A 15,794-nucleotide genomic window follows, 5' to 3' on the forward strand; every position below is an offset into this window, starting at 1 on the left:
TTAATGATCAATGGTAAGGAGTAGCTGCTGTGTTTGGATAACAAGTAATTCAATGCATGCATAATGGAAATGTGAAACTATCACAAGCACCACTTGAGAATTAATATGAACTTGTTCTTAAGACTTTATTACAGGGCAGTGGCCTGCTCAGAAGCTGAGATAATCTCAGAGATGCCCTGATTAGCATTTTCTCTGGGGGTCCTCTTTTAGGAGCCTGCAAGCTGTGTGGTTCCCTTGATTTGACATTCTGCTGTCCACATCCTGAAATCCAAACAAGAGGCCTTTCATTTGTACTTTGCACTGGGCCTCATAGATGGCACAGCCAGTCCTGGAACTAGGTGCAGGGCAAACATCCCTAGGAAACCCTTCCTCTCAGGAAGTTTCCCAACTACTGCAGGCAGATGGAGTATAGCTCAATTTAATCTAGTCCAATAAATGCAACTCCTGCAAAATAATCAATCACATGGGTGCTGGGATTTCTTTAACCTTGGCAAGGATTAGTGTGGGTTAGCCAGTGATAGGGAGGGGTACAGGATGTTGGAGGGAGGGGAAGAGTAGAAGGAAAAGATTTCTAGAGAGAGGTGGTGTGTAGTTTGGGTTTGGGATGTTCCCCAAGGCCCATGGGCTGAAGGTATAATCACTAGTCTGTGACTCTGGGAGGTGGTAGAAACTTTGGAGGTGGGTTTTAGTGGGAGGAAGTTAAGCCATTGGTGGTGTGTCTTTGAAAGGAAATTCAGGATACAAGCCACTCCCTCATTTGGCTTAGATGCCACAATGAGTGAGTATCTTTGCTCTATCCCTTACTGTGGCCATGATAAATTGTCTTGCCATAGGCATTCAAGCAAAAAAAAGGTCAACCAAGCCTGAAATCTCTTAAACCATGAGATTTTTGGGAGAACCAAAAGGGTGCCCTTTTGGTTTACTATTTTATGTTGATTAACACAAGGATGGTGCCTCATGAGGTCACATGCTGGCAAGTTGTTCAGAAGACTTGGGACCCTGCCCTCCTCTTCCTACTGGTGTTCACCTAAAGGCCTATCCTTATGAAACCTTAGAGGGACTTTGGGAACACTGAAAGAGAAAAACTCTCCATGCAGAGGAAGTACAACTCTTAGGGAGATGAGAATCTGCCACAGAACAGTAGGGTGTTGGTTTGGTTTTTGCCTGATGAAGAAAGGAAGGGGTGGTCAGCAGGGAACATTGGTATACATGGTAAGCAGTCTTCCACAATGACTATGGCCGTGGTTGCTGCAGCCTCAGTGCCTTCCTCATTCACCTCCATGACACTCTTGTGCACAAACTTGGACAGACACAGATCTGTGTCAGTTGACATTGCAGACAAGTTTGCCTCCCCTGTTGGAAGGCATCAACCATTTTAAAATGCTGAAGCACAGTCTCCATGTAATAATCCCCCTGCAGTTTAAATCTTGGAAGGAAATCTTCATCTTCACCATAGTACATAATATCTGGCTTGGTCCAGGCTATGAATTTCTCAAAAGTAAGGTTATTTTCAACCGGAAAGACAAGAATCACCAGTTTACATTCAGACTTCAGTGTGTATCTACAAACACACAGACATTTCCATGAACATTTTATGTTGACTGTCCACACAGGACAGGCAGCTCCATCAGCTGCCAGAAAAGTTATGAGGGCTCTGACTCATCCACTACCCCATGTGCTATCCCATGTGTGACTTCCCTGCAGGGAGACTGTGTCTACCCCTCCTTATCCATTCACTATTGAATCATGTTTCCTTCAGAGATGTGTCCATGCCCAGTGGATGGTGGTTTTTTGGTGGTATTTTCGGTTTGAATAAGGCTTAGTTTTGAAGACTAGGAACCACTGATGGAAAGAAAAAATACTACTGGAAAAGGAAGGGTTCTCAGTGTAAGCCACTCCAGGAGAGTACACCTGCTCACATGGGGTTTGGCACTCTTTGTGGAAACTACTCATCACAGTTAGGGAGATATATAAAGAGAGAGCCCATGGGAGCTTCTTTGCTCACAGAGACCCCTTAGATCATAACAATTCACTGCCACCATTGAGAAGAGGGTTGACTCTCTTGCTATGGGTTCATATTGCAAGGAAGCAAGAAGTACAAGGATGGGCGATTTGGGCTGTTGGGTTGAAAATATGGTGAAAACTGGGCACAGGTTGGGTTTTAACCAATTCTTCCCACAGAAATTCTACATTCAAAAGAGTGCAACCCACTCCGACTCACCAAACTGAGGTCCACGTGCTCCTCTGGGAGCAGAATGATCATGCTCAACTTGGTGCCAGCATAGGGCAGCTCCAGCACCTGTATCTGGGCCTCACTGATGTAGGCAGTGCTAAAATCAGCTTCCTAATGTATCATCCTCACTGGTTTTTCTTCTTCCTGAGAAGAAGGACCACACAAGCACAAAATTTAAAACTGAATGAAAGGGGCAAGAAAACTCTCAATTCTACTGCTAAAATTAATGAATAGTTTTCTAAAACATGCCTTAAAAAGAGAGGGGAGTAGTTTAATACATAGAAGCTTCTTTGTAGCATTAAATTGTATTTTCAGAGATTAGGGAGTTTCACAAACTATTCTAATTAATCTTATTTAATTGAAATTATACCTCATAGTCAACTAAGGCCTTTGCCTCTCATGTTTAATGGTAGGAAGCTGCAGATGCTGAATCAATAATAAGTTGTTATTCACAACACTTCAAATGAAAGCTTATTTTAATTTTAAAAACAATTGATTGAAAATATGGAGTGTGGCTCAGTGGTACAGTGCTTAGTTCACATACACAACTCCTACAGTTGATTCCCCACTGCACAAAAACATAAAAACAAAACCAAACCCTTGATTCAATAAGAGTGTTATCACATTCTCTGTGTAAACTCTGCCTCATGTTTGATATATATATATATATATATATATATATATATATATATATATATATATATACATCTCACCTCTTTTTGCTTTCTATCTAAGCTACTTGTGTCTATAGGAAGATCTTTGTGTCCAGAGTGAGTTTTAGCCAATACATGTATGAAACTTTATCAGAATCAGAGTGCTAATAGGTTGAAACCATAATAGACAGTAAGTATTATTTATTCATATATTTTTCCAATGAGGTTAAAATTCATTAAGAGAGATGATAAGTTTGAAATTATTGTTATCCATTTAAGCCTTTACAAAGTTAACCTTTTCTATTCAAATTCTTCATTAGACTATTATGATTTTTTAAAAAGTTTCTCCTACCTGGTTTATTTTGAAAGGCATTTCTTTTCTGAATGTTTTGTCAAACTGTTCCTTTGAAGTAGCTGGCATTGACATATACCAGCTGGGCCTGCTGATCAATTGAAACAGTTGGAAGCAACTCTTGAATTTGAACTTTAAAGACAAGCAGAGACTGTATCAGTTGTTTTTCTGAACCTGTGGTGAATAAGCATGACATGATGTCTTGGAAATCCAAACATTCTGGTTCCAAATGTGCTGAGTTTGGATGGTTAAGTACAAAAGTTAAAAACTCCTTTTATGGGTTGGTATTTATGACAACAACCACTGCAAGGTACACCAAGTTGAAGAAGGTGAAAGACTTCTAAGTCACTGGAGGAAAGCAGGTTGATATAAAGCAGAAACTTCACACCAGGATAGAGTAGAAGACAAGCCGTAAATGAGAGAGGGGCTGGATAGGAGCTGACATTACTTGGTGTGGGCAAGAGCAGTGTCAGGTCTAAGGCCCTGTGGTCAGGTCCAGTTCTAACATTGTACAACTACGTAGCAAAATTTCAGCAGCAGATAATATTGAATAGCTCCAGATAAGGAGCATAGGAAGAGTTTTTGGAAAGTACTAGAAGAGATATTATGATTGCATCCTCCTGGCACCTGGTATTCCTGGAACAAATAATGATTTGGGTAGGTGAAGTACATCCCTTTTAATCTGGATAACAAGTGGTAAATTCCCCCCAAAATAAATAAATAAAGAGCATCCCTAGAAATTTTCTGCCTCAAGAGGATAACAAGGAATAAAATTTCCAAGAAGAAATAGTGGAAAGGACTACCTCTATTTTATATGGTCCCATTTATTAGCAGAAATAGGGATGTTCTGAGTGGTGCAGAAGTATCTGAATGGTTTAAACATCAAACCATCATTGATTATGAGGACCAAAGTTAGAACTTATCAACTCTGAAAGATCAGTGGGTAAGTTTTAGCCCCACATGGATGGTATTTTCAGTGTGTGGAATGGATCAGCCCTGAGAAAGGCTATGTAGCTGACTAATCATGTCTAGGCTCCTCAAGTCTGAATGAAGGGCACTTAAGTGAGAGGAAAGAAGCAGTAGAAGTCAGGTTCACATGTAAAAGTTGGAGGAATGCAGTCCAAACGGACCCCAAGAACAAACAGAACTCTGTGCCAAGGGCATGACTTGGAGAATATCTTTCCATTGATCTTCTCCCAGAAGTGCCAGTCACCTGCCATGTAAACATTACAGACAAGTGACAATATGTTCTGTTCTTGTGTAAAATATTAACCAGGAAATCTGGCCTATGAGTTTCTTTAACATTTGTATCAGCCACTCTGTTCCCAGGAGAACAGATACTATTAGTCCTTTGGTTGTGAAAACATAAGGATTGATCAAACCTTCTGTGAGACCATTAAGGTTCACACACCATGATGCTCAGCCAGGCAACCCTGTTCTGACCTCCTGCAACACCAATGACATTAGCAGTGACAAGGAGGGGGAGAATAGGAGAAGGGAGGACAGAACTGTGGTGGGAGGAGAAGGGAATGACCCGTAATTCTGACCTTTTGTCTCTTTTGAGACCCATGTGTTTCTATGTTTCCTGGACTTCTCTGTAGCTTTGGCAAAGGAGAGCAGCTCCAGTTCTGCATGATATCACTGAAGACAGGACTCCTTAAATGTCTTTGGAGAGAGAAGTGTTCAGTGAAGCCATGTTGCTAAATGAAATTGTCAGTGAGCTTCAAAACAGTCTGCGTGCTAGCTTTAGGCTTTTTTAAAAATTAAAAACATGATCAAATTTGAATCTATTAGATGTTGAAACATCTACATTTGTAAAGAGATGTCCTGAGCCCTGAATAACCAGAGAAAATAAATGACATTTTAGGTATTGCCAATTTTGAAATAATACAAGGTAAGTGTATAGAATTGGGATCTTTATAAAAATAGTTTACTGTAAGTTTCTCAGTTTCTATAGGGTTTTGTTCATTTTTGTGCTTGTTTTTGCAGTTCTGGGGATTGAGCCCAGGGCCTTGAGCAGGCTAGGGAAATACTGTACCACTGAGCTGTGTCCCAAGGCATGTTTTCCATTTTGTCTTTGAGACAATGGTGTCAATAGCTTGCCCAAACTGACCTCTAACTCCATTCTCCCATCTCAGCCTTCCAAGTGTGTCATCCTGCCTGGTCTCTAGGGTCTCTTTTCTGGGTTTTATATCACCAGGTATTTTAAATACAACTTTTATTGTTCTGCTGACTCAACTTACTGAGAGGAAATCACAGGTATTCTTTCCAAAGAGCCTGTTGGCTGTTGTAAGCAAGTACTTTGAGCCAGGCTTGTTCACTTGGGTGAGAAGCATCTGGAAGCCCTTATGGATGTCTTCCTCTGTGTTTAAAGACATCACCTGTGAAGGTAAGAAAGAAAACCCTCTCAGTTTTGATTTTGGCCTCAACAAGAATTTCAAGCAATATTCTCCTCAAATACTGAATGATTTTTTTCTTAGAGAGGAAGTTGATTCTAATTGAGAAGTTACACTGGTGGGATAGGTGGAGAGAGGGGTCAGAAAGCTATGAGTAAAAGCTATGGCTCCTACACCTGCAGTGAGTTCTCTGCATAGTTTATAGATGAGCAATAGAAATAAATAAAACGGGCAAGAGAGGTTCAGAAAAGGGACTATTCTTTAGTCCTCCATTTCACAAACAGTATAAATGTATCAGAAATTGAGAAAAAAATGTTTCATTAAAATTTATCTTTTAAAAAATATGCAGTTACAACACTAAAAATTCAAGAAAAAATTGGACAGGAATGTAATTATAATGGTAATCTTCAAAGGAAATAAAAATATAAAATGAGCAATATGATTAATAGGAATAAATTATTTCTTAAAAGTATACACAGAGATAATATGTGTTTATTAAATGGTAGTATATATTTTAAAAATTGTGTCATGTATGGGGCCACAAGAAGTGTTTGAATTGACTGTGAAATACACAAATCACACAGTTTACATTCAATAGCCTCAGTGTAGGAAATGAAAAGTCATCAACACTAAAAATAAAATACCAACAACATGGAAATTAACCTACTAAGTAACTATTGAAAACACTTTCTAAGGAAATGACTCCCCTATGGCAAAGGACAGCAGCTCCAGTTCTGCATGATATCAGTATGTAACAACCAAATAATTAACATATTGACTATCCTTAAAAAGTTAAACTCTAAGAATGTTTCTTCACTTACAAAGAATGATTCTAAAAATTTAGTTAACATAATATTTAAATATTGACATACGATTTAGAAAATAATCAAAATGAATGTTATATTACAGGACCAAATAATGAGACCCCAAAAAAGTTAAAATAGCATTAACTATTTTAATATTATAATGGAAATAATGATATAACAAAACACCCAACTCATGATGTTAGAAAAGGTAAAGAAAAATTTCCAAGGAATTTAGGGAAAAACATAAAATGATCAATGAGTCCAAGAACTTAATTTCTTGATTTCTTTGAATTTGACTCAAAGAAAGCACACACATCTATACAAAATGGACTACATCAGAAATCATAAGAAAAAAATTTAAATGTGCTCAGAAGGAAAGTTATAAAAGTTAAGTTATAAAAGAAAAAGAGATTACCCAGAAACACACCCCCTATACACACACACACACACACACGCACATCTCATTGGAGGAGAACCCTCACCTTCCTTACTAAGTTTGCAACACCCCCTCCCTGAAATGGTCCAGGTTCACCCCTCCTTCCTCAACAGTTGTGGAAACAATCAAGGAGGGGATAGAAGTCAAGCCTTGCAAACCAGTCCCTCCTCCTGGGTGACAGGTGAGCTTACCTGAGCCATCTGCATCTTGATGTTCACCTTTACCCCCAGGAGGACCATGGCCAGGGCAGAGAAGATGCTCAGGGGAGGGAAAAAAAGAAAAACCAATGACATGTTTTGTGAAGATTTGTCTTGACACAGCATCTTCAAAACCTGGATGACAAAGGTGCCATTGGCCAGAAACAGAATCCATGATGCAGCGTCTGAGGGCAAAGAAATAGAATGAAGTGGGGCTTAGTGGTGTCTCTATTGTGTTTTCATTTGTCTTGCAAACTGAGAAACTATATTAGTGCCTTCAAAAACCATGGGAGTAGATTCTGCATGTGGGGAAGGGAACGGTCCCTGTAGAACAGCACACTGGCAAGGCAAGGAAGAGCAGAAAGGCATGCAGAAAGAACAGCAGGTGACAGGTCAAAGCAAGAGCAGGGAGGTGGTAGGTGAAGCCAGAGGAGGTGGACTGAAAACACCAGTTGGCAGCTCTATGCAGTGAGACCCATCCTCACCAGTGGCTGAACTTGGACCCTGGGAAGCCTTCTTGACTCCTTCTTATTTCTCCCAAGTACCCCCAAATACATTTTCTAGACCTGCCTTTAGACACCCCCCCAATTTCTCTACCCCTCTCCACTTCTCCAGGTCCTGTGACCCTGTGCCTAGTTCAAACCACCTGACTCTTCTCCAGAGTCTCTGACCTCCCTGCTGCTGTGCTCTCCATTGCAGTCAGCCCTTGCTCACTAAGATGCAAATTAAGTTGGCTGGGGAGCCTCATGGGCTTCTCCATCAGGACCCCAGATGGACAGACATATAGCATCGTGAGAGGGAAGTACTGTTTTGATCTTATGACCCCTCCCTTAAGTCTCCAGTAGCCTTGGGGATAAGCTCCAAAAAGCCTTTTCTAAATGGCTTCCCATCTGCCTGATTCCATTCTTTGTTCCAGCCTCCAATCACCTCTGAGCCTTGTCAAACACTCTTATTGAATTATAAAGACTCCCTACTGTCACTAGGCTCCATTCACTCACTCTTCCCTCCTAAGTTTTCCACTGGGAGGCCTCTGATGTCCTATTATGGAGTCCCACCTCCCCCAACCCTGATTCATAACTCCTTATTGTAATTCCTCCTCTCATCCTTTGTTGAACCCACAAGACTGCCTGGCATCCTGATTCTAAGCACTGGAAGCATGCTCAGGAAAAACAAGAGCTCCATCAATTCAGGGCACATTAGGGAAAAACCTCAGATGAATAATGAGTGCTGGGATTTTGAACTATATACTTGAGATTTTAAAAGCACAGAGAAGAGGTAAGGCTGAAGTCATGCTGTGACTCTCTGAGGAGAGAGGAGGGGTGAGAAAATAGGGCCAATAGTTGGGAGTGGTGTTGGAGCATGAATACTCACCAGGGTGAAGGCCAGGGCCAGCAGGGGCAGGCAAGAGGCAAGCAGAGAAGCCAGGAGTCTGTGCAGTGTCTTTGTCTTATTGGAATCACGCTGCCCTTCTCTGAGACCAGATCTGAGCAAGGTCCAGCTGCACCACTGACAGCTGTGATTGCCCAAGAAGCTATTTCTGAAAACACAGTGTGGCACCAACTTCTGGGGTTCTCTTTTTTTGTCTTTTCAGTTTCTGGTTCCTGTGGCAGCCTGGGATTTGCAAAACTTGCCTCTCTTGGTGCCCTGCTACTCCTGGGCCTGGTCATAGAAGCACTCACCTGCCACCTTCCACACAGCCCCTAACTCAGGTCTCATTACTGTTAGCCTGGACTCTGACCTCTGAATTACAGGAACAGGAGCTTGCAGCTGTGCCAATTTCAGGTCCACTCTGGGGTCTCTGAACTCCCAGAGACCTTTTATGAGCCGTGTTTGGCTGTGGGATTTCCAGTCTTCAGGGCACTGCTCCAGGGAGGACAGTCAGTGTGACTTGGGTCAAGGTCGGGAAAGGCTCTCCTCTCTACCCAGGGATGGGTCACTATCATCTGCTCACTCCACTTTTTCACCTCTTCCAATGATTAGTATACACTGGAACAGCATGCCAGATTCAGGGTTGGCCACTCTTGTTGGGCACCACATGCTTTGTATAAAGATTTGGAAACTGAAAAGTGCTCTGAAACTGACAACCAAAGGCAAATGGCAAGGTCCCTTGGGGCATTGGCTGGGAAAATACAGTGGGGGCTGGGGCAGGGCATAGAAGTTAGAAATCTGGGCTTTCCTACTTTTAGAAAGTAAAGGCAGAATGACAGGCTAGGATTTTAGGGAAGGAAAGTCTTGTAAGTCTGTGTTCTGAGTCCCTGCCTCACACAAAGGAAGGATTCAGTGAGATGGAATGTGTTTGTTCTCCTTATGTGCTGTGATATTATGAATTAAACCTAGGGCCTTATGAATATTAGAAAAGTATTTACCACTGAGCAGTTTTTATTTTATATTCAGATAAGTTCTTGCTAAGTTGCCCAGGCTGGCCTCCAACTTGTGATCCTCCTGCTTTAGTCTCCTGGGGAGCTGGGCTCATAGGCATGTGCCATCATGCTAAGTACAATTTTAAAAACAATCAATTTAATTCTAACATGAAAATACTATGTTCATGGTCATTTCAATATGATGATCTCAATAGATGCAGAAAAACATTAAAAAATCAGACATTGATTTTTTTTAATAATGCAAAACCCTCAGCAAACTAGAAAAAGATGATTACTTCCTCACCCTGATAAAGGAAATCTACAAAAAAAAAAAAAAAAAAAAAAGGCAAAAGACAATGAAAATACTACAGCTAACACATTTAGTTTTGAAAGGCTGAATAATTTCACTCTATAAACAAGACCAAAGGAAGGTTTTCTGTTCTCATAATTCCTTTTCAGTTTGGTAGTGTAAGATTTAACCAATTCAATGAAGCAAGAAAAAGAAAGGCATCCAATTGTGAAGCAAAAACTAAAATTGCCTTTTTTTCATGCAGAACATGACCAAACATGTAGAAAATTCTAATAAATATTCAAGAAGCTACTGAAACTACTATTTAACAAAATTTCAGTAAAGGCAATAGTCTGCATAAAAATCAATTATATATCTATGTATACACATGAATAATCAGAAAATGAAAATATTTTTTAAAAAATCATTTTCTCTAGAATTAGTGTGAAATACTTAGAAATAAATTTGTTGAAATATATGTAAAACCTGTACACTGAAAACTACAATCAGCATTCAGAGAAAGGATTTAAAAAACAGGAGGATGTACTCATTGATTGCAAGATTTAATATTGTTAACATATCAATTCTACCTAAATTAATCTGTTCATGAATGCAATTCCAATCAAAATCTCAGCAGCCTTTTTATAGAAATGTAGAAACTCATTCTAAAATTTACATGGAAATGCATAGGACCTAGGATTATTCTATTTGAGCAACTTAGAAAATAAGTAAAAAGTTGAAAGCTTTAAACTATCTGATTTTAAGTCATAAAAATGCTTCAGTAATCACGAACCTGGTACTAAAATTAAGGAGATATATAGATATCTACAAATATGTCTATATCTTCTATACATGTGGAAGAGAATAGAGAGCCCAGATATAGACCCACACATGTACAATGAATTGAAAATAAATGTGCTAAGGCAAATCTATGGGGAAAGTACAACCTATAATCTCTTCAATAGGTAGCCATGGGATAATTGGACACAAATATGCAAAAATGTGAACCTCAATATTTATTCCCTTTATGTAATTTTAATATCAAAAATTTACTACAAAACAAAGCAGAGATCCAGGGGGTTGCGAATATTGTTCAGTTGGTAGAGTGCTCACCTCCATGAAAAAGGCCCTTTTTTCAATCCCAGCACCAAAAAGAAAGAAAGAAAAGAAAGAAGCAGCTAAAAAAAAATTGCATCATTTTCAAAATAAAATATAAGAAAAAAATTTGAGTAACATTGAATTTGTGAAAGAGATTTTAAACATGGTATTACAATGAAAGGATCAAATTATAAAATAAAAGCACACTATATTGGATTTTTATTGAAACAAATCAAAACAAAACAAACACTCTTTGCTTTTCAAAAGCAAGCCATAGGCTAGGGCAAAATACTTGTAAGATATATATTTGAAAAAGACTATTTTTTTCTAGTGTATAAAACATATTACATAGTAAGAAAAAAACACCCCAAATTTGTGAAGTGGGCAGAAAGATGTGAACAGGCCCTACAACAAGGAACACAACACACTAAAAAATGTTCAACGTCATTAGTCATTGAAACCAATGATTAAAATGAAAAAGATTGTCCACACAGCTGGTGGAAATGTGAACTAGTACACTAACTACTTTGGAAAACATTTTCCTAAAATGATAAAAAATACACATGATATAAAACCAAGGCATTTAACTTTAAGCTATGTACTAGAAAGGAAAGCATATGCCTACCCAAAGATTTGTAGAGAATAGTTCCTAAGTTTTACCCGTATAGCAAAAATTGAACAGAATTGATCAAGTCTTCCTCCTGCCTTGGTGAGTGAATGTCAATCAGCAGACAAAGGAATAAACAAACAGATATATCCATGTGGCACAATAATACTCAACAAAAAATAAATAGTTGATTATTGATACACTCAATAACAAGGATAAATCTCAAACTAAACAATCTTAGTCCATTTCCTGTCGCTATATCATCGCAAAACACATTGGGTAATTGCTAAACAATACCAGTCTACTTGGATCACAGTTCTGGGACTGGGAGGTCCAAGAGGATGGTGCTGGCTTCTGGTGAGGGCCTTTGTGCTGCATCATAATATGACTAAGGGTAAGTGAGCACAAGGACAGGAAGGATCCTGAATTTACCCTTTTATCAGGAGCCTGCTCCCACACTGATAGCATTTATCCCTTCATGAGAGCATAGCCATGGCCTCTTAAAGTCCCTCCCTCTTAACACTGTTACAAATGTAGTTCAATTTCAATATGACAACTTGGTTGTTGCTACAGGTTTGTAATCCCAGCAGCTCCAAAGGCTGAGGCAAGTGGATCCCAAATTCAAGACAGTTTCACCAATTTAGCAAGGCCTTAAGCAACTTAATGAGGCTCTAAGCAACTTAGTGAGATCCTGTTTCAAAATAAAAACTAAAAGGGCTGAGATATGGCTCAGTGATAAAGTACCCCTGGGTTCAACCCCAATACCCCCAAAACAAAATAAATTAATATGAATGTTGGAAGAGACATTCAAATGATAGCATATGGCTGAGATAAAGAAACCAGCCCCCTGCAAAAAAGAATAACATTGTATGATTTAATTATATAAAATTCCAATCATTTCAAATCAATCTGCAATGACAGAAAGATCAATGACTGCTTGAGGATTGGGCTCCAGAGAAGGATGGCGGGATTATAAAGGGAAATAAAGAAATTTGGGGGACTTGTGGATCCATTCACTATCTTAACAGTAACATTGATTTCTTGGATGTAAAAATGTATCAAAATTCACACCCATAGCACAAGAGTTAATAACAAGAATCAACAAATGGGACTTACTTAAACTAAAAAGTTTTTTCTCAGCAAGAGAAACAATAAGAGAGGTAAATAGGGAGCCTACATCATGGGAACAAATTTTTACTCCTCACACTTCAGATAGAGCCCTAATATCCAGAGTATACAAAGAACTCAAAAAATTAAACAATAAGAAAACAAATAACCCAATCAACAAATAGGCCAAAGATCTGAACAGACACTTCTCAGAGGAGGACATACAATCAATCAACAAGTACATGAAAAAATGCTCACCATCTCTAGCAGTCAGAGAAATGCAAATCAAAACCACCCTAAGATACCATCTCACTCCAGTAAGATTGGCAGCCATTATGAAGTCAAACAATAACAAGTGCTGGTGAGGATGTGGGGAAAAGGGTACTCTTGTACATTGCTGGTGGGACTGCAAATTGGTGCGGCCAATATGGAAAGCAGTATGGAGATTCCTGGGAAAGCTGGGAATGGAACCACCATTTGACCCAGCTATTGCCCTTCTCGACTATTTCCTGAAGACCTCAAAAGAGCGTACTACAGGGATACTGCCACATCGATGTTCATAGCAGCACAATTCACAATAGCTAGACTGTGGAACCAACCCCGATGCCCCTCAATAGATGAATGGATTAAAAAAATGTGGCATTTATACACAATGGAGTACTACGCAGCACTAAGAAATGACAAAATCATGGAATTTGCAGGGAAATGGATGGCATTAGAGCAGATTATGCTAAGTGAAGCTAGCCAGTCCCTAAAAAAACAAATGCCAAATGTCTTCTTTGATATAATGAGAGCAACTAAGAACAGAGCAGGGAAGAAGAGCAGGAGGAAAAGATTAACATTAAACAGAGTCATGAAGTGGGAGGGAAAGGGAGAGAAAAGGGAAATTGCATGGAAATGGAAGGAGACCCTCATTGTTATACAAAATTACATATAAGAGGTTGTGAGGGGAATGGGAAAAAAATAGAGAAATGAATTACAGTAGATGGGGTAGAGAGAGAAGATGGGAGGGGAGGGGAGGGGGGATAGTAGAGGATAGGAAAGGTAGCAGAATACAACAGTTACTATTATGGTATTATGTAAAAATGTGGATGTGTAACCGATGTGATTCTGCAATCTTTGTAATGTTTTGAATAACCAATAAAAAAATGTATCAAAATTCAGCCAATTTTATACATTAAATATGTTTAATATCTTATATGCTAATGCATTCAACAAAGCTGCTCTTAAAATCCCTCTGGCTCACTCCTTCTTTGCCATTCCATTGACACCACCTAGGTCGAGGCCCCCTTACTGTAATTCACCTCTGCTATACAGTTTTGCAATTTATTTGTATATATATATATATATATATATATATATATATATATATATATATGTGTGTGTGTGTGTGTGTGTGTGTGTGTGTGTGTGTGTGTGTTATAAGGATCTAGCTTCACTTGACTATATTCACCTTGGTTATAACCAACATTTTGCTATCAGGTGACCCTGGCATGCATCCCAGACCCTATAGGACGAACCACATCATTAAGATAGCTGAGCATATGGTGCTGGCCTCTGATGTCTGGAGTATTTCTTAAAATGATGTTGTATATTTTAATAGTTTTTGAGAAAAGACTGGTGCATTCCAGTGGTCATGGCCTCTCTTTGTCTAGCTTAGCATTTCCCACTTCCTCCTGCCTTGGGTACAGGGATTTGCCTGCACTGCTTCTGCCCCAAACATGCTTCTGTCCATGAATCCTTACCCACCAATCAGACTAACCCTGCTGGCTCACATGATCCTTACCCACCAATCAGACTAGCCCTGCTGACTCACATGATCCTTACCCACCAATCAGAAAGCACCCCATGCCAACTGACAAACCTTTCAACCATTAAACTGTCATAACTGTCAAACCATCCCTGGATCTATAAATATGCAGAGCTGTTCCTCAATAAACGGGCATTTTCTCTAATGACAAGCCTTGTTCATTCTTTCATTGGTGTCGAAACCCAGGAGGGGGAATTCCTCACTGCTCGAGGGCCCCCTCTCTCAAGGCTTGCCATCCTCCTCCACTTTTTTGAGCGCTGCTACTACTCACACAACACTGGCTCTTCAATAGGTGAGTTCTCCTTTCGGATATCCAACTTCAGTCGGGCTATGCAGGGGCTTTGACTGTGATCATCCAGCAAACCTCTGATGCCCAATCTGGAGGAGAGAACGCACCCCACCACGACCTTCATGGTCATGGTGGACTCTCTGGAGCCTGGTTCATGAGCAGGAAGTACTGAGGGGTGGAAGAACAGGCACTCCTCTCTCTCTCTCTCTCTCTTAACCACCCTTTTCCCTCTCCTGACCTATGGGAGCCTCTTCTTCCCACCCTGCAGACCGCCCCTTATTAAATTCTGAACATGAGATTGGCCTTACTATCAATTAGACAATCAAAGTCAATGGCCCCTAGGAGGATCCCTAGATCCTGCAATTCTCAGAGATCTGTTTAACTTCTTCGAGTACTCGAAAAAGTGGAAGGAGATCCCCTATGTTGAGGCTTTTTCTCTTCTTCATTCTCACCCTGACCTATCTGGCAGATGAACCCCCTTCCTATCGACCTCCCCCATCAGCTCTGTCCAGTCCCTCAGGTGCTCCCCCTAACTCGGCTGACACCTTTCGTCCCCTCAAACTAGGTCCCGCTCCCTAGTCCTACAAACCATGGCCCCCTTAAGAGAGGTTGCTGGACCTGAGGGCATTATCTGGGTACATGTCCCGTTCTCTATGAATGACATCACGCAACTCGATCGAAGGTTGGGCTCATTCACCACAGAAGAGAGTTTCAGTGGGTCCTCCAGGCTTATAGCCTCACTTATATGTTATTGGCTAATACTCTCCTTCTTGAGGAACGTACCAGAGTCTGGGAACTTGCCAGAGCCCATGCAGATGAAACTCACTGAGTTAATCCCAATCCCCCTCTGGGGCCACATGCTGCCCCAGATTAAACTCCCGACTGGGATTATAATACACAAGCTGGCATACAGAGTAGGGACCAATTCTCTGCATGTATTATTGCTGGGCTCAAAAAAGCGTCATGTAAGGCTGTCAATTTCCAAAAATTACAAGAGACCCCATTGGAATTTCTGGATCGGCTTACAAAAGCTCTTCAGCAGTAACCTAGATCCTGAAACCCCAACATTCGGGCCAAACTAAAAAAGCTCAAAAAAGTTCCTGCCACCCCCCAGACTGAGAAATTTCAGATGCTTGCCCAGGCCCTGCAGGATGTTTCCTT

The 15,794-nt window shown here is 40.2% G+C and overlaps 1 pseudogene; it reads right to left on the reverse strand.

Annotated features, from left to right (window-relative positions):
* Nucleotides 1-1,111: 1,111 nt before the first annotated feature.
* LOC143402195 (serpin B9-like) lies at nt 1,112-14,763 on the reverse strand (annotated as a pseudogene).
* Between the last annotated feature and the right edge of the window lie 1,031 nt (nt 14,764-15,794).

Source organism: Callospermophilus lateralis, chromosome 6 (genome assembly GCF_048772815.1).
Source record: "Callospermophilus lateralis isolate mCalLat2 chromosome 6, mCalLat2.hap1, whole genome shotgun sequence".
NCBI classification, from domain to species: domain Eukaryota; kingdom Metazoa; phylum Chordata; class Mammalia; order Rodentia; family Sciuridae; genus Callospermophilus; species Callospermophilus lateralis.